We start from the raw sequence: 22,238 nt of genomic DNA, 5'->3' as shown, positions 1-22,238 counted from the left end.
GATGAAAAGTGACCCCCGCTCCGGCGAGTACTGGAGGGCTTCTCCTGAGCAGTCAAGGCAGTGGAACCATTGCTTGCACACCCCTATGGTCTACTCAATGATATTCCTGGTGGTGGCTTGGCTCTCAATATATGCATACTGACGTAATAAAACTCACTATGCACTTGGTTTGAGCATAAAGCAAGGCTTTAATCAACTTGTTTCAGAACATGGAAATCTAGTTGTATCCACTAGCTCCTTGTCTTTACAAAATGTCCCTGGTAAGCTGGGGCCAACACCCGAGTATTTATATTCCTTGGACGGCGCCACCAGCTGGCCGTCCAGTGTTATTTCATAGGTAGTTTCTCGATGATGAGATTTATGACAAATACTGTGCAGGAGTATTGGGGTTGCTGAGAGGAGTCATGAGCCAGGTGGAGAGCGGATACCCCTTGACTCCAACCAGCCATCCGCAAGATTGATGTGGTGGCTGGAAGAGTGCTGGAACACTGGTCTGGCGCAGGATGAAGGCATTGTGGCTGGTGCCAGGATAGCGGGTATTGACAGTGAGGATTCACTGTCTGTGGTCGCACACCAACTGGACATTAAGTGAATGGTAGCCTTTGGGTGAAGTCAGTGGCGTCCAGCACCATGGGGAAGCCCGCTATCCGAGCAAAGCCACATGCATGCCTGTCCTGCTTCTCTCTGGTGATGGGGAAGAAAATGTAGTCCCTTCTCCGTCTGTAGAGAGCCTCTGTGACCTCCTGGATGCAGCAATGGATGGCGAACTGCGAGATGTTAGATATGTCTCCTGCTGCAGACTGGAAGGATGCACTAGCGTAGAAATTGAGGGCGACGGTGACTTTGACTGTCACTGAGAGAGCCGTAGTGGTCCTGATATGAGGCTGGAGGTCTGGCTGCAGGAGGTGGCAGAGCTCTGTGACCACCTCCTTGTTGAAGCAGAGCCTTTTAAGACACTGCTCCTCAGTTAAATTTATGTAGGAGAAGTGCTCCTGGAATACCCTGGGAGGGTAAGGCCTCCCTTCCTCTGGCCACATTTTCCAATGCTTGTCTCTGCCTCCGCTGCCTCCGATGTTGATGCTGGAGGGTGAGGTCGAGTACCAGTACAGCCCCCATTAACGTAACCAAATGTATGACTTCCAAATGTTAGCAGATTGAAAGTGACTAAATATTAGCAGGCAGAACACTCCTGAAAGTTACAAACATTTATCTCACTGAAACGGCTGTTTCAGTATGTGAAACTGAGAAGACAGCATTGATTGACGACTAAAATGAAAGCGGCCATCCAAATGCATCATGGCTCCTCTTCTTGCCGTTGTTCAGGCCAGGCGCTAAGGCAGGGGCCGACAGTGAATCTTCCATCTGGGCCATTAACGGTGCGTTCCAAGCTCAATGATGTCACGATCTGGCATCCGCTAAAGGCCTAGATGCAATAAACCCCGGGTGAATTTCTCGTGCGGCGATGGATTCGCCATGACCCGCCACAAACCCATTAGCCCCCTGTTAGCGCCCCCAGGCACTAATGGGAGGCGCTAACATGCCGAATTTCTTCCCCTAGGACTCCAATCATTTTTTTGAGCAGTGTGCACAAATTTTGCGTGCAGTCTAAAGCATTAGTGCCTGCTGCTAATTCTCCAACTTTTCGACTGATACTGCCCATTCCTTGGCTATAATGAATTTCTAACCCCGTCTCTTTTAGAACAGTCCATGAAAATTGTATCTTGTGCATAAGCCAACTCTTGGATTGCAGGACTCAATCATACTTGTTAAATGGCTTCTTAGCTGCTTAAGAAGAGTGAAATCAGCATCATCACAGATGTGTTACGATTGGCCAGTTTTCTTTCAAATTCAGGTGTTGCAAAATAACTGGCAAATAAATTAAGCACACCAGTCATTTTTAATTTGTGGCCAGTAAGTTTGCTAAAAATTGGGCAGTTAAACCTTCTTTCAGAAAAGAAGGAAAATCTTGCCCATTGTGAGCAATCTCATGGCGCTTCATTTGCTGCTCCGAAAATGGAACTCTTGTGAACTGTATAAAACTGAGTAAGTCCACCTCAGCAGCCTATAAGCTGAGAATTAATGAAGCTTCCTCCCGACAAAGGCATCTGGAGCAGCGTGACAGGCAGCCCTGGGAGGTAAACCCACAACCAGCTGAGTGGGAGGTAGGTGTACCACCTGCGCTAGCAGGCGTCCTAATCACTTCCATCATTTGAAATAGCTGCTCTGTGCAGAATTGCTCCATTAGGCCTTAGGGAGATCAGCCACTTTAGAAACTATTCTTCTGTATCACTGTAGGTCACACTTTCATTATTCATACACAAGAAATTAAACCTGCTTTGGAAAGCAATGGAACCATGGCCTGTGTGACACAAGGGAGAACACTCACAACCATTAACGTTTCAATTATTTTATTCAGCAACTGGCTTCAGAACTATTTAATATGTTCAAGACATTAGCATTTATGCAGGATATTAAAATATATTTCAGGTTAGAATTGTTCACTTCTATCAGAGATGCTATTAATGAATAAATGTTCTTGCATGCTAGATTGCCATTCACCAGCGCAATTTTTTATAGAATATCATCCTTGATAACATCGCATGAGAGACTAATTCCTTCTACTAGGTACAAAAGTTTCTCATAAGATTAATAGGCAAATATTCAGACCCTTAGGAAAAGTACCTTATTGGAGATTTTATTTATAGATTCCACGAGATCGTTGCTGTTTTTGTGTGCGCTAGTTTTGTTTTCCAACATGATAGCAGTTAGCATGATCACCCTTGGGATCTTCTGTTCACATTCCTCTAGCCTATGGCTACACCAGAGCAGCAGACATTTGTATTCTGAAATGTATTTATATTGCTATGTAAAGAACAAGAGCTAAACTTAATTCAAACCCTTTTTCAAGGGCTTACTTCACAAATGGCCATAAAGCAATCTTAATTCAAAAAAGAAGACTTGCATTTATTTAGCATCTTTCATGAGTTCAGGTTGTCCCAAAGTGCTTCACAGTCAATTAAATCCTTTTTGAGGTGTAGTCACTGTTGCAATGTAGAAAACGCGGCAGCAAATTTGTGCACAGCAAGGTCCAATGAACAATATTAGAAACATAGAGACATAGAAGATAGGAGCAGGAGTAGGTCATTCGGCCCCTCGAGCCTGCTCCGCCATTCAATGCGATCATGGCTGATCATCCAAATTCAGTACCCGGTCCCTGCTTTCTCCCCATACCCCTTGATCCCTTGAGATAAATGAGCAGTTAATTTGTTTGTGTGGAGTTGGTTTAGGGATGAATGTTGACCAGGATGATGAGTGAAGACCTCTGCTCTTCTTCGAATAGTGCCATGCGATCTTTTACATCCACCTGAGAGGGCAGACGGGACCTTGGTTTAACATCTCATCCAAAAGACGGCACCTCTGACAGTGCTGCACTCCCTCTTTACTGCACTATTGTGTCAGCCTGGATTATGTAACTCAAATCTCTGTTTCATGTGCCTTTTTGGTGTAAATAGCCCAGCAGCTGATCACCCACATCCACCAATTAACACAGTGAAGTGTTTGGATTAAATATGGGTTTCGTTCAAATATTTTGGAAATTTACAGAGCACATTGTAATCCCACAAAATGTAAAAGTTGATCTGATGGAGTCTAGACCAATTAATGAATCTAATAGAACTTAGTAAAAATCAGACAAGTATCAACATGAAAAAGTGCATTACATTTTTCACTAGATATATTGGGGAGAATTTTTACTTCCCAATGCACTGGGAGCGGTGGTGGGGGGGTGCGGTCCCACAGTGCACAGAAGTCAGGATTTCCCCACATGCTGTGGAGATTTAACTCCACAGAGTACAGGGAAACCCTGACTTCTGTGTGCTGTGGGATCCCGCAGATTTAACTCCAGAGCGAGCACTTTCATTCACTAACAGGTTCCCCACCCAGAAGTCAGCCTGATTGACAGGCTTGGCAGGGAGCACTCCAGAGGAGGCCACAGGACCAGACAGGTCCGATTCCCAATCCTGGGGGGTGGGGGGCGGGGGGGAGGTAGGGGTTCCAATCCCAGGTGGGTCCAATCCCAAAAGGGAAACAATCCCTGACCCCAGGGAGCGGGAAGAGGGTTGTATGGGGAGGGTCTGATGGTGGGGGAGCTTGGGGGGCCGGTCCCCAAGGCTGTCCTTGCCTTGCTGCAGCTGCCAGGTTTCTCAAGGTCTGGGAAACCTGGCCGGCCGCAGTAAAATCTGCAAAGCAGGTTAAATCAGAGGTTTCCCGTCTCATTAACACATTTAAAATGCCAACCCGCCTCATGGGAGTGGATTGGCTGCCCGCTCCTTGTCTCGCCTCAGTAAAACCCGGAAATCAGTGGGTTGGAGCAGGCTTCCAGACACGCTTCAAATTTTTGCCTCTTTAACCCCCCACCCGCACACACTCCCATCTGCTCACCCATGTTAAAATTCCCCCCATAATATCAGTATCCACAGGTGATTCTCCACATTTTCAAATCTAATTTTCTTCAAATTATTATAAAGACTCCAGAGCCCCAATTATAACTCAGATTGGTGTGGGGGCTGCGAGGTGAGCTTCAAGCTTACCTGGTCAGAATGGAATGATACCAAGGCCATGTTAACTCCAGAGTCACATTTCCAGGTCCCAGGTTAGACTCCCGCCAAAGCCTAGTGGAAATTAATACCTGGCCGGCAGGAGAGAGTGGGATGTCGGGTGGTATAAGGTCCCTGCCAGGAACCCATAGGAACGGTGCCTGGTAGCTAGGTAAGGTCACCGGAAGCAGGTACGGAAGTGATCGCGGGGATGGTGGGAAACAGGTGGATGAACTGGCTGTGAAAATAGATGTACACGGATATGATATAATTGGGATTACAGAGACATGGCTCCAGGGTGACCAAGGCTGGGAATTCAACATCCAGGGCTATTCAATATTCAGGAAAGACAGGCAAAAAGGAAAAGGAGATGGGGTAGCATTGCTAGTTAAAGAGGAGATTAACACAATAGCAAGGAAGGATATTAGCTCTGATGATGTGGAATCTGTAAGGGTAGAGCTGAGAAATACCAAGGGGCAGAATACATTAGTGGGAGTTGTATACAGACCCCCAAACAGTAATGCTGAGGTTGGGGATGGCATTAAATGGGAAATTAGAGATGCGTGCGATAAGGGCACAGCAGTTATCATGGGTGATTTTAATCTACATATAGATTGGGCTAACCAAATTAGTAACAATACTGTGGAGGAGGAATGCCTGGAGTGTATACGGGATGGTTTCCTAGACCAATATGTCGAGGAACCAACTAAAGATCAGGCCATCTTAGACTGGGTATTATGTAATGAGAAAGGACTAATTAGCAATCTTGTTGTGCGAGGCCCCTTGGGTCGGAGCGATCATAATATGATCGAAATCTTCATTAAGACGGAGAGTGAAGTAGTTGACTCAGAGACTAGGGTCCTGAATTTAAATAAAGGAAACTACGATGGTATGAGGCGCAAGTTGGCTAGGGTGGATTAGGGAACGTTACTTAAAGGGTTGATGTTGGATAGGCAATGGCAAACATTTAAAGAGCGCATGGATGAACTACAGAATTTGTTCATCCCTGTTTGGCATAAAAATAAAACAAAGGAGGTGACTCAACCGTGGCTAACAAGGGAAATTAGGGATAGCAGAAGAACCAAGGAGAGGACATATAAATTGGCCAGAAAAAGCAGCAAGCCAGAGGAGTGGGAACAGTTTAGGATTCAGCAAAGGAGGAAAAAGGAATTATTTAAGGGGGGGGGAAATAGAGTAAGAGATTAAGCATGCAGGGAACATAAAGACTGACTGTAAAAGCTTCTATAGCTATGTGAAGAGAAAAAGATTGGTGAAGTCAAGCGTAGGTCCCTTACAGTCAGAATCAGGGGAATTTATAATGGGGAACAAAGAATTAGCAGACCAATTAAATACATACTTTGGTTCTGTCTTCACAAAGGAGGACGCAAATAACCTCCCAGAGATGTCGAAGAACACAGAGTCTAATGAGAGGGAGGAACTGAAATAAATCAGTATTTGTAGGGAAATGGTGTTAGGGAAATTGATGGGATTGCAGGCCAATAAATCCCCAGGGCCTGATAATCTACATCCTAGGGTACTTAAGGAAGTGGCCCCAGAAATAGTAGATGCACTGCTGGTCATCTTCAAAAATTCTATAGACTCTGGAACAGTTCCCAAGGATTGGAGGGTAGCTAATGTAACCCCACTATTCAAAAAACGTGGTGGAGAGAAAACGGGGAATTATAGACCGGTAAGCCTGATATCAGTAGTGGGGAAAATGGTAGAGTCCATTCGAAAAGATGTAATAGCAGAGCACTTGGAAAACAGTGACAGGATCGGACAAAGTCAACATGGATTTACAAAAGCTAAATCGTGCTTGACTAGTCTACTGGAATTTTTTCAGGATGTAACTGGTAGAATAGATAAGGGAGAACCAGTGGAGGTGGTGTATTTGGACTTGCAGAAGGCTTTCAATAAGGTCCCGCATAAGAGATTAGCATGTAAAGTTAAAGCACATGGGATTAGTGGTAAGGCACTGACTTGGATAGAGAACTGGTTGGCAGACAGGAAGCAAAGATTTGGAATAAACGAGCCTTTTTCCAAGTGGCAGGCAGTGACTAGTGGGGTACCGCAGGGATCGGTGCTAGGACCCCAGCTATTCACAATATATATTAATGATCTAGATGAGGGAACTAGCTGTAATATCTCCAAGTTTGCAGATGACACAAAGCTGGGTGGGCATGTGTGCTGTGAGGAGGATGCCGAGAAATTCCAGTTTGATTTGGACAGGTTGGGTGATTGGGCAGATGCATGGCAGATGCAGTATAATGTGGATAAATGCGAGGTTATCCACTTTGGTGGCAAAAACAGGAAGGCAGATTATTATCTGAATGGCAATAGATTGAGAGAAGGGGAATTGCAATGAGACCTGGGTGTCCTTGTGCACCAGTCGCTGAAGGTAAGCATGCAGGTGTAGCATGCAGTTAAGAAGGCAAATGGTATGTTGGCCTTCGTAGCGAGAGGGTTTGAGTACAGGAACAAGGATGTCTTGCTGCAGTTGTACAGGGCCTTGGTGAGACCACATCTTGAGTATTGTGTGCAGTTTTGGTCGCCTTATCTGAGGAAGGATGTTCTTGCCATGGAGGGAGTTCAGCGAGGATTCACCAGGCTGATACCTGGGATGGCAGGAATGATGGATGAGGAGAGATTGGGGCGATTGGGCTTATACTCGCTGGAGTTTAGAAGAATGAGAGGGAATCTCATTGAAACTTATAAAATTCTGACAGGACTGGACAGACTAGATGCAGGAAGGATGTTCCCGATGGTCAGGGAGTCCAGAACCAGGGGTCACAGTCTATGGATAAGGGGTAAGCCATTTAGGACAGAAATGAGGAGGAATTTCTTCACCCAGAGAGTGGTGAACCTGTGGAATTATCTACCACAGTAGGCAGTAGAGGCCAATTCATTAAATATATTCAAGAAGGAGTTGGATACTGAATTTGGATTATCAGCCATGATCTCATTGAATGGCGGAGCAGGCTCGAGGGGCCGAATGGCCTACTCCTACTCCTATCTTCTATGTTTCTATGTAACCCAAGGTTTCCTAGTGGGGCCTTCAGCAGCATTCCTGCTCCTGGCCCAGAAGGAAACCATAAAATTTCAAAAATCTTACCTCTTTGAGGCCCTCAACTGCTGCCTAAAATGCGCCTATTAAAATGGCACAGAGCATGCATGCTCGCAAACATGGATAGTACCACACTCCCACACTCCTCCAATTTTAACACACCACATGCCTCGCTCTTGTCGAGCGCGAGGGGTGGGGGGGTTCAAAATCAAGCCTTATAATGTAATGAAAACTGCTTCCTTATAGGGGCCAGATTGAAACTTATGATGGTGCAGTTTCCTCAGAAATGGATTAACCAGATGTTGGTATGTGGCATTTCTTGACATAAAAATCAAACTGTTGTTAAACAAATCTTGGTTTTGGTATTCACTCCCATCTGTAAGGTAGAAGTACTCAGTGTAAAACATTGTTCACTTTAAAGCTTCTTATCTTAAACTGGGAAAAATTCAATTGGTTAGTGCCTCCAGTTAGCGCCTGGGCGAGGCGAATCCAGCGACGTATGCCAAATCTGGGCACCCCCGTAGCTGCCGCTGCTCACTGGCTGCCCAATCTGCAAAATTCATTTTCACCCCCTGCCTTAGCGCCATGCCCCGACAATAATTTGGAGAGGAGGCGTCAAGAAATGCCACATACCAACATCTGGTTAATCCATTTCTGAGGGAACTGCACCATCATAAGTTTCAATCTGGCCCCAATAAGGAAGCAGTTTTCATTACATTATAAGGCTTGATTTTGAAACCCCCCACCCCTCGCGCTCGACAAGAGCGAGGCATGTGGTGCGGCGGGCTACTTAAAGTGATCATGAGTAATGAGTCGCAGCTGTCATGTTAGTGCTGTTTCATTGCTTCCTTGTCAGTTTGACATTGTGCAACAGTTTAATTCAGTCATTTAAAGGTTGTTTAGTATCAGGAGTGTTGTGGCTACTAAAAATTAGTTACATTTATTCTCACAACATATCAAAGTGCTACACTTGGTTACATTAATGGCAGTCGACCTCACACTCCAGGATCTATGGAGGAGGGAGCAGAGGCAGCAAGAAAGATTGGAACATGTGGCCAGAGGGAGGAGGAGGGCCATGAGGGCTCTCAACAGGAGGCCGTACCCTCCAAGGGTATTCCGAGAGCACTTCTCCTACCTCCAATTAAACGAGAAGCAGTGTATTAGAAGGCTCCACTTGATCACAGAACTCTGCCACCTCCTGCAACCAGACATCGAGCCTCAGATCATCGCGACCACAGTTCTCTCAGTGGCAGTCAAGGCCACCGTCAACCTCAATTTCTTTGCCAGTGGATCCTTCCAGTCTGTAACAAGAGATATACCGAACATCTCACAGTTCGCCGTCCATCGCTACATCTGGGAGGTCACAGAGGCTCTCTACAGTAGGAAAAGGGATTGTATTTCCTTCCCCATCACCAGAGAGATGCAGGATGAATGTGCATGTGGTTTTGCCAGGATAGCGGTCTTCCCCATGGTGCAGAGCACCATTGACTGCACCCATGTGGCTTTGCGGACACTGCATAACAATCCTGAGATCTTCCATAACCGCAAAGACACTCAATGTGCAGTTGGTGTGTGGCCACAGACAACGAATCCTCTATATGAATGCCCGCTATCCTGGCAGCAACCATGATGCCTTCATCCTGTGCCAGACTGGTGTGCCAGCACTCTTCCAACCACCATGTCAAGCTCGGGGCTGGCTGCTCAGAGACAAGGGGTATCCGCTCTCCACCTGGCTCACAACTGCCCTCCGGAACCCCAATACTCCTGCACAGCACTCATATAATGAGAGCCATGCTGCCACCAGGAACATCATTGACTAGACCATTGGGCAGCCAGCCCTGAGCTTGACATGGTGGTTGGAAGAGTGCTGGCACACCGGTCTGGCACAGGATGAAGGCATCGTGGCTGCTGCCAGGATAGTGGGCATTCACATCGGGGTGCTTAAGCAAAGGTTCCGCTGCCTTGAACGCTCAGGAGGAGCGCTCCAGTCCTCGGCTGAGCGGGTGTTGCATTTTGTCATGGTCTGCTGCATGCTCCACAACCTGGCCATCATGAGGGCACAGCCCTTGCCACCAGGGATTGCGGGATGATGAGTGAGAGGAGGAGGAGGAGAATGAGGATGAGGATGAGGATGAGGAGGATGAGGAACAGGAGCGAGAGAGGAGGCAGCCATTCAATCGGCCTTCCGGAAGGGCGGTCCATGACCACCTCATCAGGCTGTGGTTCCAATAAATTAAACCCCAGATCCACATTGCTCACCACATTCCCATCATTCCATCCCTGTCGCAGGCCAAATCACAGCGCAAAGCTAAAATGAGCGACAGCAAAAAATAATCCAAACTGAATTAATAAATTTATCAATAATCAGTGAACACATACTTACACCAACAATATTTACTATTCCTCTTGTGCAATCCATTAGTGCCTCTCATTACTGTGCCTTTGCCTACTCTAGTGCTCCTATGACGTGTTGGCCCAGAGGCTGCAGCAGGGCTGGTGGAAGGCTGCTGAGTGTTCGTGTGGGAGACTTCAGATGGCCTTGCTGGATGCCCTTGACCAGCTCTGGATCTGGAAGGCCCAGCTGTAGACTGCACCACCTCAGCATGGGTAGCAGCAGTCTGGGCTGGTTGGATGACAGGCAGCGACAAGGGCAATGGCGAAGTGGCAGTGGTGGGAGCAGGAATGCTGTCATCCTGAGAGAGGTGGCATAGTGGTTAGCACTGTTGCCTCACAGCGCCAGGGACCCGGGTTCGAATCCGGCCTCGGGTGACTGTCTGTGTGGAGTTTGCACATTCTCCCCGTGTTTGCGTGGGTTTCCTCCGGGTGCTCCGGTTTCCTCCCACAGTCCAAAGATGTGCAGGTTAGGTTGATTGGCTATGATAAATTGACCCTTAGTGTTAGGGGGATTAAATACGTGGGGTTACGGGGATAGGGTGGGATATGTGTTGGTGTAGGGGTTACGGGGATCGGGTGGGATATGTGTCGGTGCAGGCTCGATGGGCCGAAATGGCCCCTATCTGCACTGTGGGGTTTCTGTGAATCTGTGATTTCTGTGATTTCCACTGACCCACTGCCACTCCCCCAGGGCAGCACCTCAGCATCCTAGCATGTTGGAGCACAGATTGCTGGCCTGCTGCGACACTGTGAAAGCCCAGGTCAATGTTGGTAGACCCAGCCATGATGGCAGCAGTCAGGGCTTGCATTGCATCAAGCGGAGACTGCATGAGAGCAGTCTGAGATTGAATTCAACCAAGCATATGATCTTATTGAAACAGATAAGATACCGAGGGGGCTCGACAAGGTAGATGCAGAGAAGATGTTTCCCCTTGTGGGGAAATCTAAAACTCAGGGGCATAGTTTCAGAATAAAGGGTTGCCCTTTTAGAACTGAGATGAGGAGGAATTTCTTCTCTCAGAGGATCGTAAATCTGTGGAATTCTCTGCCCCAGCGATCCATAGAGGCTGGGTCATTAAATACATTTAAGGTGGAGGTAGACAGATTTTTGCAAGATAAGGAAGTGAAGGGTTATGGGGAGCGGGCAGCGAAGTGGCTTTGAGCCCAAGATCAACCATGGACTTATTGAATGGCGGAGCAGGCTCGAGGGGCCAAGTGGCCTATTCCTGCTCCTTTTTCTTATGTTCTTATAGACTGCATTACAGTCACTTCCACCTGGGTGGTCTGGGTCGCCATGGTCTCTCTGGGAGTCTACCATCCTTTGCAGACTGGAAATGATGGGCTCCATGGTGTGCGCAGAGCTCTGTGCAGTGTTGGAGGTGAACTGCTACACGCTCCTTACCATTGCTGAGAGGCTCTCAGGCACCCTTGCCATTGCACCTATCATCTCCTTGTGCATGCCCATCACCTTTCTTCTAAAGGCCTCCCCATCGAGGTCCTCATCTGAGTCCTGTGCAGCAGAACTCGTGCGCGAACTCGCCTTCTGGGGAGCTGGCCCCCGAGCTACCCTTTCCCCCTGGCCTTGCTGCAGCCCACTCATCCCCGGTGCATCACCCTGTGCAGATCCCGCTACTATACTAGCCTCTAAAGAACACGTAGTGCTAGTATCTGAGCTGGTGCCTGCGGGTGAGACATGCAGTGATGCGGTGTGTTCTTCCTCCTCCTCTTCTCCTGCCTCGCTCTCTATGGTACCCTCAGGGACATGCTGCTCAGCTGCTTGCTCATTATCTGAAAGCATAAAGGCACAAGATCCGGGTTAAGGTGAGGGTAAGGGGGCAGGAAGAGAGAAATGCATGCTTACAGCATGATTAGCTGGAAAGTGCGAAAGGCTTGTGACGTGAGGGGGAAGTGGGATGTGAGAAGAAGGAGTAGAGATGAACATACCTTTGTTGTCCCCAATGGGTTCAAAGTCACCGGTGGCCACAACACCCACCACCTGGCACCAATAACCTGTAGCACTCGAGTCTCTAGCTCAGACAGTGGTTGGGTGTCGGCTTGTCCCCTGCCTATGTGCTGCTGCTCCCTCCTGTTGTGAGTCACCTTGGCCTGCAAGAGAAAGGAAAGTGTGTGAGTGAGTGTGGAACAATGTGTTTGGGTGATGTGCCTGCCATAGTTGAATAGCTGTCATTGTGTGCAAGGTGTGAGTGTTGATAGGTAGAGATTGTTGGTGGGTGAGTGCTGGGGGTTTGACGCTTTAGGCAGTGTGTGTAGACTATGGTTCAGATGGTGGTATGTAGCATTTGTTGAGGTATTCACTCACCCTGACCAACCGAGTGAGGTTATTAAATTTCTTCCTGCACTGTGCATGGGTCCTGGGGACATGCTGGGCTACCTCCCTCCACATGGTGCAGAAGACTTGCGGCGAGGTCCTCCTGCAACCTGCTGGGTAGAGCACCGCCCTCCGTCTTTCCACTGCAAACACCAGCGCCTCCAATGCATGGTCGCAGAATGTGCAGGCTCTCTCCCTGGGCCATGGATCTGCCATCATTATGGCTGCTTGAGTCGTCCAGCTCCTTCTCCTTGACCTGCTGCTGCTGACTGAGATGGCTGCACAGCCAGCAATGATGAGAATGAGGTTCTGCAGCATCAACGATCCTCCCCTTTATGAACTGGAAAGGGCTTGTGGCAATGATGACTTGTGATTAGACTGCACCTGATATTGGTCAGCACATTGAGTTTAACACCACTGAGCTAGGCCATTAGCAGGTTATTTAGCACTCCAATCCTTTCTTTGTGCAATGAGACTGAAATTCGCCTGGCGCTAATACTCAAACTTTTCCAAAGTTACCGCCCATTCCTGGGCTATAATGAATTTCTCCCCCGTTATCTCTTAATGAAAGTCACTACTAATGCAATGTGGCATTTACACCATTTATGGGAGATTAATAGTGCCCTTAAAAATCTTGATGTCTCATTAAGTGGCAATTTGCAGGTCACCAAAGTTAGTGAATAACATGTTCATAATAGCAATTTGTGGTTTTGAGCTTCCAAATACATTTTAAAAACAGTATTCTGCAGAAAACCATTGGTGCATGAAGTCACAGTTGGTATAACTTACACATGCAGTCATTCAGCAAGCAATTACTTCCAGAACAATTTACAAAAAATGTATTTTTAAGGTCCATCAATGTTTTGTGATTAGGGATGATATTAAAGAAAGAACTTACATTTATATAACTCCTTCCATGTCCTCAGGACATCCCAAAGCACTTCACAGCTAATGGATTACTGTATTCTGAAGTGTGGTCATTCGTGTAATGTATGCAACCATTTTGTACACAGCAAGATCCCACAAACAGCAATGAGATAAACAACCAGATCATCTTTTTCAGAGGTACTGGTTGAGGGATAAATGTTCGTGAGGAGAACTCCTCTGCTCTTCTCCAAATGAGATCTTTTACATCCATCCGAGAGGGTGGACGGGGCCTCGGTTTAACACCTGATCTGAAAGATAGCACCTCTGGCGGAGTAGCACTCGCTCAGTAACATACTGAAAAGTTAACGTCGTTTATCTGCTGAAGTCTCTGGAGTAAAACTTGAACCCACATCATTGTGACTCAGAGGCGAGTGCTACCAAAGAGCCAAGGCTGACTCTTGGAAGCTAATGGGACTTTTATTGTGTCATATTGAAATATAAAGCATTACAGTACCACACCTTCATTTATATTTTCCTAATAATTTCTCCTTTACATAGTGGCAATCCTGTTCCAAATTGCCTCATAGCCAAAGAATTATCTTTGCAGTGTCCTCTTCTTCTTAATAATATAATAATATGCTTTGATATAGAATAAACCAAAAACCTTTTTTAATATTATTCCTCTTAATGCAAATATTGACAGTACTTTTTACCTCCAAACATAACCGATTTTTGACTTTCAAACATTTACATTGTTCTATGGTAAGGGAGTAGAGGACACAATGCACTCCTCGCCAACAGTTTTCTTCTACTATACAACAACAACTTCCATTGATATCTTCTTCTTAGACAGTCCCTCGGAACCGAGGATGACTTGCTTCCACATTAAAAATGAGTTCGCAGGTGACTGATGAGTCCAATGTGGGACCTACAGTCTCTGTCACTGGTGGGATAGATGGTGGTTGAAGGGGTGGGTGGGTGGGGTGCTTGGGTTGATATGCGCTCCTTCTGCTGTTTGCGCTTGGCTTCCACTTGCTCCCAGCAAAGAGACTGGAGTGTAATGTAGCAGTGTAATTGTAGGGGTTCGCAAAATCCCTCAGCCCCGAAGATACTGGAGATATTAATCCACATCGTGGACGGAGACTGTGCGTGATTTTAAATTGTCTCTGGGTTGGACAATGTTTTAAAATGTGCCCAGAACCGCAAAAGGCTGCGTTGAGTTGGGCAGCATGTGGACAACACCGGAATCGAGGAACTTCGTGGAAAAGTTCGCACACTTTAAGACAGCACATTTTATTTTAAAAAAATGTACTCTTGAGTTTTGAACTGTGTAAATCGCAAAGGGGTTTAAAAATGGCCGTCAGAAAAGCATGGCCAAGGACAAAAGAAAGCAGCTCGTGTAGGTCTGTGAAAAGTGGGAGGATCAAGCAGTGGCAGTCAGATTCTGTCAATCAAAAAAAAGGGAGTTTCCATTCCCTACAGAGGCAATGTTTGTTTACAGGAAACTGCTGCCTTGTTGACATAAGGGATTAAACCACTTGAGACTGCAGTTTCAGTGACCACAATGAATGGGTTTCTGTTTACAAAGTAATCCAACTCCATTCAAAGCCCAGCACACAATTGAGACACACCTAAACTACGGAAGAGACTTTTTAAAAAGGAATGAATGGGATTGAATCACCCATTACTCAGACAATAGGGCAGTTGGGTCCCTTTTGTTTTAGCCAGATGAACTTGCATGAGGGCGGGAACATTTCGGCCCCAGAATGAAGACACATTCAAACCACCCCAAGCTTTATTCGAAACCCATTCCAGACAATGGGAGCAGTTTGGCCACTGGGAAATAGCCCGTTTGAATCAACCAATCATGGTCTTTCTCTTGTGTATTTGAACTTTTCGGCGCAAATTTGCACACAGACATTTTCAGCGCCAAAACAGCAGGAGCTCCCAGGATATAAAGATAGCTTCTCAGAAGCATCTATCTCTTACTTTTTCCTTGGACTGCAGGTGAGCTCTTCTCTCTTACTCTTTGGACCACAGGTGAGCAGGTTTCTGACTCCTCAGCAAGGCAATCTAGTAAGGAGTTAGAGGGGTGGTAATTTAAGGGAAATTGCTAAGATTGTAAGACTTACATTGTAGCCATTTATCCCTCATTTTTGCCATCTGCCTTCCCCTGTTAAGCAATTTTACATTGATCGTGTGGTGTAGTTTCTTTATTGCTTTGATCGTGTGGTGTAGTTTATTCAATTAATAAAGTTTGACTTTCTCACATCCAGACCATTTTGTCCATTTTAATATATCATTAATTATAAGTTCCTCCAGTCAGAACTGGAAGGGTGGGTTTAGCGATTCGAAACCGCTGTTTGGTATTGGTCTCAGTGCAGTGGGAAAAAAGGCTGCTCAACCAGGTAAATTACCATAAACCAGGTAAAGGAAGGTAAATTACCGTAAACCAGGTAAAAGATGCCCCCTACAAATTGGCGACCGCGGCAGGACTGGTGGCAGTTTTTGATATGATAAGTGGTCTGGATCTGGAGAAAGCATCAGCTCTTGCCTTTCTTGCTCTCAGTCTGTGGGCAGTCCTGCGGAAGGTAGCGGCAGTGTGTAAGCTGACCTATTATAGTATAGGTGGCCGGGTTAAGGAGGGTGAGGTGAGGCTGCGGGAGGGGGTTAAAGAGGCTGAGAATCAGGAGTCCGAGTTTGAAAAATGCCAGGCGGATGTAGAATGCCTCATAAGAGAGGTGAATGAGGCCAGAGATAGTGAGATGAGGGTGCAGGAAGAAAATGCACACCTCACACTAGAGATCACAAAATGCCAGGCAGAGATAGAGCACCTTGTGCAGGAAGTCACAGAGGCTAGGGACAGTGAGATGAGGCTACATGGGGAAAATGCACCCCTCACCCAAGAACCAATGAGGGCAAAAGCCACGCGAGGCACAAGATAGAGTTTCTAAAGTGCCAGTTTACAGAAGCAAGGAGTAACGAGATGAGACTGTGGGAAGAAAATGCCCGCCTCACCTCAGAAGTAACAGAGCAGGAGGGGAAGGTTAGGGAGGTAAAGGCAGCTTATAAGCTGGCCTGCGACCAAAGGTTTGAGGAAGCAGATCATGACCCCTGTAGGGCAGAGATAGAAAGCCTTAACATGGCTTTAAAAGGAGCAAAGGGGATGATTTGTCTGATCAGCCTGAAGGCAGGTCAGCCGGATTTTACTGGCAACCTAAGCAAAACTGCCCCACAGTCAGCACCCAGAACAGAGCTGGTTAGGGAATTAGAGATCCCAAGACCGCAGCCCACAGCTCCGAGTTTTGAGGAGCTCTGGCATCAAGAAGGGGTGGACAATAGGGTGGTAGAAGAACGCCAGCAGATCCCGCTAGGCAGGCGGGGACCAGGACCAGTGTACCCCCTCCGACAACAGAGGTACAGTCCGCCCGTGAACGATATTGACCCAGGGGCTGTTCAGCATACCTATCTAGTAGCCTATGATACCCAACAGTTCAGAGGCCTGGTGAAACACATTCCTCTGCTCTCTGAGAAGGGAGACACCTCAGTGCACTTCCAGGGGATAGAAGAGGCAGCCTGTGTTAACGGCTGTGATGAGGAAGAGAAAGCCAAAATTTTGCTTTTCTCTGTAGATAGTATGCTCTATCAGACCCTTTCAGATGAGGCTAAGAGAGGGCAGAAGGGGTTTGAGGACCTAAAGGAGCAAATACTGGAAGCCATGGGTGCGAACGAAGGCAATCCGTTCGATCGCATAGGGAAAACACTGCAGAAGGAAGGGGAGACCCCACAGGCATTTGCAGACAGGCTGTGGCCAGTCTACAACAGCGCGTGTGCAGGGGGACAAAAATAGGGCACAACTGAACCAGCAGCAGCGGATCCAATGGCTTCGTTGCCTGGTGTTCAATTGCCTGCCCCAGATAAAAGCAAAGGCTGATACCTGGTTTGACCCCCGAGACCCCCTAGCAACCGAAGAGACTGTAATCCGACAGGAATAGTGGGACCCCCCAGCACAAGGGTAAGGTCCACGAGGTCAAACCTGGGGCTCAATATAAGAAAGAGTGGTGCCAGGAGGGGAGCTGTCCCTCCCAGAACAAGGTCACTTGTTACAGGTGCGGGGAGGAGGGCCACTGGCGCAGAGATTGTAAAAAGCCTGGGGGAGATGTTAAAGCCAGGGCCCCCGCAGCCCCAGCTCAGAAGGCAGAGACAGAAACTCCCCCCGATACAGTCGAGTCCGTCTTGGAGTCGATAAAATCTTTCCTCAGGGTCAATCAGGGAAAGGTAGCAGCCATCAATGGTGCTGCAGCCCCCTTGCCCACCTCTGCCTCCCCACAATGACTGGCCAATATGCTGGCCAAGGAGGGTGCACGTGCAGGCACTTTCTGGAACCCATATGAGTCCGGGCCAGTGGCAGCGATTACAGGCAGGGATGGGACACAGGTAAAATTGTATAAATCTGACCATACAAGTTCAAGTTCACAGGCTGTAAAGACAGGTGCTATGGCTTGTTTCAAGGGAATAGTTGTCCGGCCCACCAATTGGGACACTTCCCCACCCCAGTGGGACCTAAGTTTTGGCCAAAGTTTAAATTTGAACCAGCTATTTGGCTCAGAAACAGAGAAACAGCAGCCTGAGAGTAGAAATCTGAAGGCTGCTGCAAGTTCATTCACAGAAGATCGCTTGGAGACTTCCCGCGCATGCGTCATCGCTGGTCTGGAGACAGGAATTCCCCAGTCTTTTGAACGGCTTGTTCGCACAGGCGCAGTTCCCCAGCCCATGCCCCAGCCCTTTGAAGAGATTGTTCATGCAGGCGCAGTTGCCTGCGGGACCACAGCGGCTCCTCTTCGGTTTCCGCCTGTTTGAAGACAGAGGCTTCACAGCCTCTGCTGTGGGACTCCGAGGAGGAGGTTTGCGCAGGTGCAGTTGGCTGTTTAAAGGGACATGCTTCCCAGCCCGCTTCTAGAGTTGCTCCCCCTATGGTGTGGGACTCTGGGGAGGAAGGGATAGCAATTCCTCTTGCAGGGGAGCCGGTACCAAGTTTTGGACCTGGAGAGGAAGATTTTCAGCCATCAGCAGCGGGTGGTGAGGAGATACCTGCCCCAAGTACAGGAGTGGGTAGGGAAAAGGAGAAAAACCCAGAGTACCGGCAGGCTGCCATGTATATTATGCAGTCTGGGCTGTTTGCACCAGGGGGAGAAGGTTCCCAGCCAGCTAGGGCTGTGACCCAGGCTCAGGGTCCATCAGCCAAAGTTTCCCCCACAGAGACGTCACTCAGAAGGTCTCTTCGGGTGCCCCAGCCCAAGAAAGCATGGTCACCCACTTTACAGTGGAGTAGGGCGGACTCCCGAACCAGGGAGAAGCCAAAGGGCAGAGGTCCCCAATCAGCAGCCATAAGCTGCCAGGGACCTGAAGCTGGAATCAGTCCAGCTTCGCTGCAGGCAGCAGTAACCTGCGACAGTGACACCAGAGATTAGCCTGGCCGTCCGGAGACGGGCAGCATTTTTATTATAGCTTTGTGTTAAGTAACTAATGTTTATAGCTTGCTTTTAAGGTGTTTACATTTTAAGTTTAGAATTTTACTAGTTATTTTGAGTTTAAGTTTAAAGTTTAAGTTTATAAATGTGCCAAATGCTTGTGTTTTGGTCCGAGGTCGAGGGACCAGACCATGTCTCCAACTAAGGCAGCAGGTCAGTGACAGACCTGGCTTCATGTCCTTTTAAGTTGTTTTGCAGGAGAGTGGACAAAGGAGCAGCCCTGTTCGCCCAGCCTGAGCTGGGCATCGAATGAAGCTATGGTGATACAGAATGTTGGGGATCACCTCGCCACTGGACAAATCCAGAAGGAGACCCCGCAGCGACCTTCGGGAGAAACCGGGCAGGGTCCGCAGGACCCTGCCTACTCATCCTACATGGAAGAGATGGCCCCAGCTGGGTGGGGCATGGCCCCCAATCCAGCACTATCCTGACCGAATTTCACTTGCGGGAGACCTCGCTATTGAGGAGTCATGGTGGGGAAGCGCCGGGCGCCTTGTCAGATAGGGACGCGTTCCCCGGGAGTGGGTGGTGATGGCCCGGGAAAGATTGTAAAGGGGAAAGGGAGACCCAAGAGTCGCATGGGTGCGTTTGGGAAGGGAGGAACTCACCTGGGGCCCACGGGCAAAGTTAGAGTGTAAGTGTGGCTGGGGAGGATGAGTGTGTGGCTGGATCTGGGATCCAAGTTTGAGTGTGGGGCCAGTGAGAGCTGCCACACAACACACATCATTTTCTCCAGCCAGTCGAGAGAAGACGGGAGGGGGAGGGACTGGGAGTCACGATCCCATACTCTCCGGTCTCGGTCTATGAAACGTGAGGGGTACCCATCTGGTTCACTAATGTCCTTCAGGGAAGGAAATCTGCCGTCCTTACCTGGTCTGGCCTACATGTGACTCCAGACCCACAGCAATGTGGTTGACTCTTAATGCCCTCTGAAATGGCCTAGCAAGCCACTCAGTTGTAAGCAACCGCTACGAAAAACAATAAGAATAAAACCGGACGGACCACCCGGCCTCGACCTCGGCACCGGAAACGACGATGACAACGGCAAACCCAGCCCTGTCAACCCTGCAAAGTGCTCCTTACCAACATCTGGGGGCTTGTGCCAAAATTTGGAGAGCTGTCCCACAGACTAGTCAAGCAACAGCCTGACATAGTCATAATTACCGAATCATACCTTACAACCAATGTCCCAGACAGCACCATCACCATCCCTGGGTATGTCCTGTCCCACCGGCAGGATAGACCCACCAGAGGTGGTGGCACCATGGTATACAGTTGGGAGGGAGTAGCCCTGGGTGTCCTCAACATTGACTCAGGACCCCATGAGGTCTCATGGCATCAAGTCAAACAGGGGCAAGGAAACCTCCTGCTAATTACCACCTACCACCCTCCCTCAGCTGATGAATCAGTACTCCTTCATGTTGAACACCAATTGGAAGAAGCACTGAGAGTAGCAAGGGCACAAAATGTCCTCTGGGTGGGGGACTTCCATGTCCATCACCAAGAGTGGCTCGGTAGCACCACAACTGACCGAGCTGGCTGAGTCCTAAAGGACATAGTTGCCAGACTGGGTCTGCGACAGGTGGTGAGGGAACAAGCATGTTTTAAAACATTGTCCAACCCAGAGACAATTTAAAATCATGCACAGTCTCCGTCCACAATGTGCATTAATATCTCCAGTATCTTCGGGGCTGAGGGATTTTGCGAACCCCTACATTCTCCCTTTGGATACTTCCAACTTGCTTGTAGTATCCACTTGAAGAAAGTGAGCAAAATTTTCTGACCCCCGGCAATCAACCATCCTCTGTATTTACCTATAGCTACCTGTCACTGATCCCCTGACCCATCTATTCCCCTTAAATCCGAGAAAAACCGTGGTACAGTAGGCATCTACAGATACATCAACTACAAAATGTTACAACAAGGGGTCTCATACCCCTGCACCACTTGTTACATTATAACATATTACAAAATGTTGCAATCTGGGTTATACAATGTAATCAAAATGATTCCAAGCATGGAGAGGGTCTGATGCCTCTGCACCACTCGGGGAGGTGGTGGTGTAGTGGTTATGTCACTAGACTAATAAGCCAGAAGCTCAGTCAAATGCTCTGAGGATATGGGTTCAAATCCCACTACGGCAGCTGGTGGAATTTCAATTTAATTCTGGAATTAAATGTTTGTCTTAGTAATGGCGACCATGATAGCTCAGCAAGGCAATCTAGTAAGGAGTTAGAGGGGTGGTAATTTAAGACTTACATTGTAGCCATTTATCCCTCATTTTTGCTGTCTGCCTTCCCCTGTTAAGCAATTTTACATTGATCGTGTGGTGTAGTTTCTTTATTGCTTTGATCGTGTGGTGTAGTTTATTCAGTTAATAAAGTTTGACTTTCTCGCATCCAGACCATCTTGTCCGTTTTAATATATCATTAATTATAAGTTCCTCCAGTCAGAACTGGAAGGGTGGGTTTAGCGATTCGAAACCGCTGTTTGGTATTGGTCTCAGTGCAGTGGGAAAAAAAGGCTGCTTGACCAGGTAAATTACCATAAACCAGGTAAAGGAAGGTAAATTACCGTAAACCAGGTAAAAGATGCCCCCTACAGTAATGTAGGAACTGCAGCAGCTAATTTGCACAGCCTAGATTACATGCCTCAAGTCTTGGGCTTGAGCTCATGAGCTGACTCAGAGACACGACTGCAATCACTGAGCCAAGCGGCATTGCATAAGGCTCTGTTTAACTATGCTTGGCGCAGACTGATGGCTCCTCTGTATGAGGCTTAAACAAATTGTGGAAATTAATGGAAGCTGAAAATTGAATTTGGAATTTCATTTTTGAATCCTCAAATCCAAAATTGAAAAGTAGATTCATTCAAATGTCTGTAGGGTGGCTCCTGCCTCCTTGACCCACAGTACTTAGCCTAAAAAAGACTGAAGCTGAACTATTGCTTCCATGTGTTCTGGCAGAACTAAAAGTTCAATACTTTATCTGAGACCATTGGTGCTCAGTCCTGCCCTTCCCAATTCCTCATCCTATTCACTAAATAATACCAACTGCTCCAATCTTGAATTTATCTAACTGTTCAAAAATAATAGGTCATTGAAATTGGGATATACATCTTTAAATCTGATGTAATTTTTGGTGACAAAGGGCGATTTCATTAATGGTAAAGGTAGTTGAAATAAATTGCATGGCCTATATTTGCATGCACTTAAAGATATTTATATAAGAGCGCTTCTCTGTAAGCACTTAAATTTTGTTCCCTCTCAATCAACAAATACTACCTCAAGAAAACATCATCTGCAGAAGAAGCTAATTATGGAAGGTTCAGCAGCTGAGTTCAGCATTAGAATATGGTCTTCAACACATAGCTTCTCTTGGGAGTATATATCGTGGCAACTGGTGAATGAATAATTACTGCAGGTAGAGTCTGAATATATCAACAAATGCACTATTTTG

General features: G+C 47.4%; 1 pseudogene; it reads left to right on the top strand.

The window, feature by feature from the left end:
• LOC147124660 (uncharacterized) overlaps nt 1–22,238 on the top strand; it is a 169,897-nt pseudogene that overhangs the window by 14,474 nt on the left and 133,185 nt on the right.

Source organism: Somniosus microcephalus, chromosome 1, assembly GCF_052327205.1.
Source record: "Somniosus microcephalus isolate GS21.2 chromosome 1, FLI_Smic_1.0, whole genome shotgun sequence".
In the NCBI taxonomy this organism is placed as follows: Eukaryota; Metazoa; Chordata; class Chondrichthyes; order Squaliformes; family Somniosidae; genus Somniosus; species Somniosus microcephalus.
The sequence above is the reverse complement of the archived record's forward strand: the minus strand, read 5'-3'. Positions and strand labels throughout refer to the sequence as shown.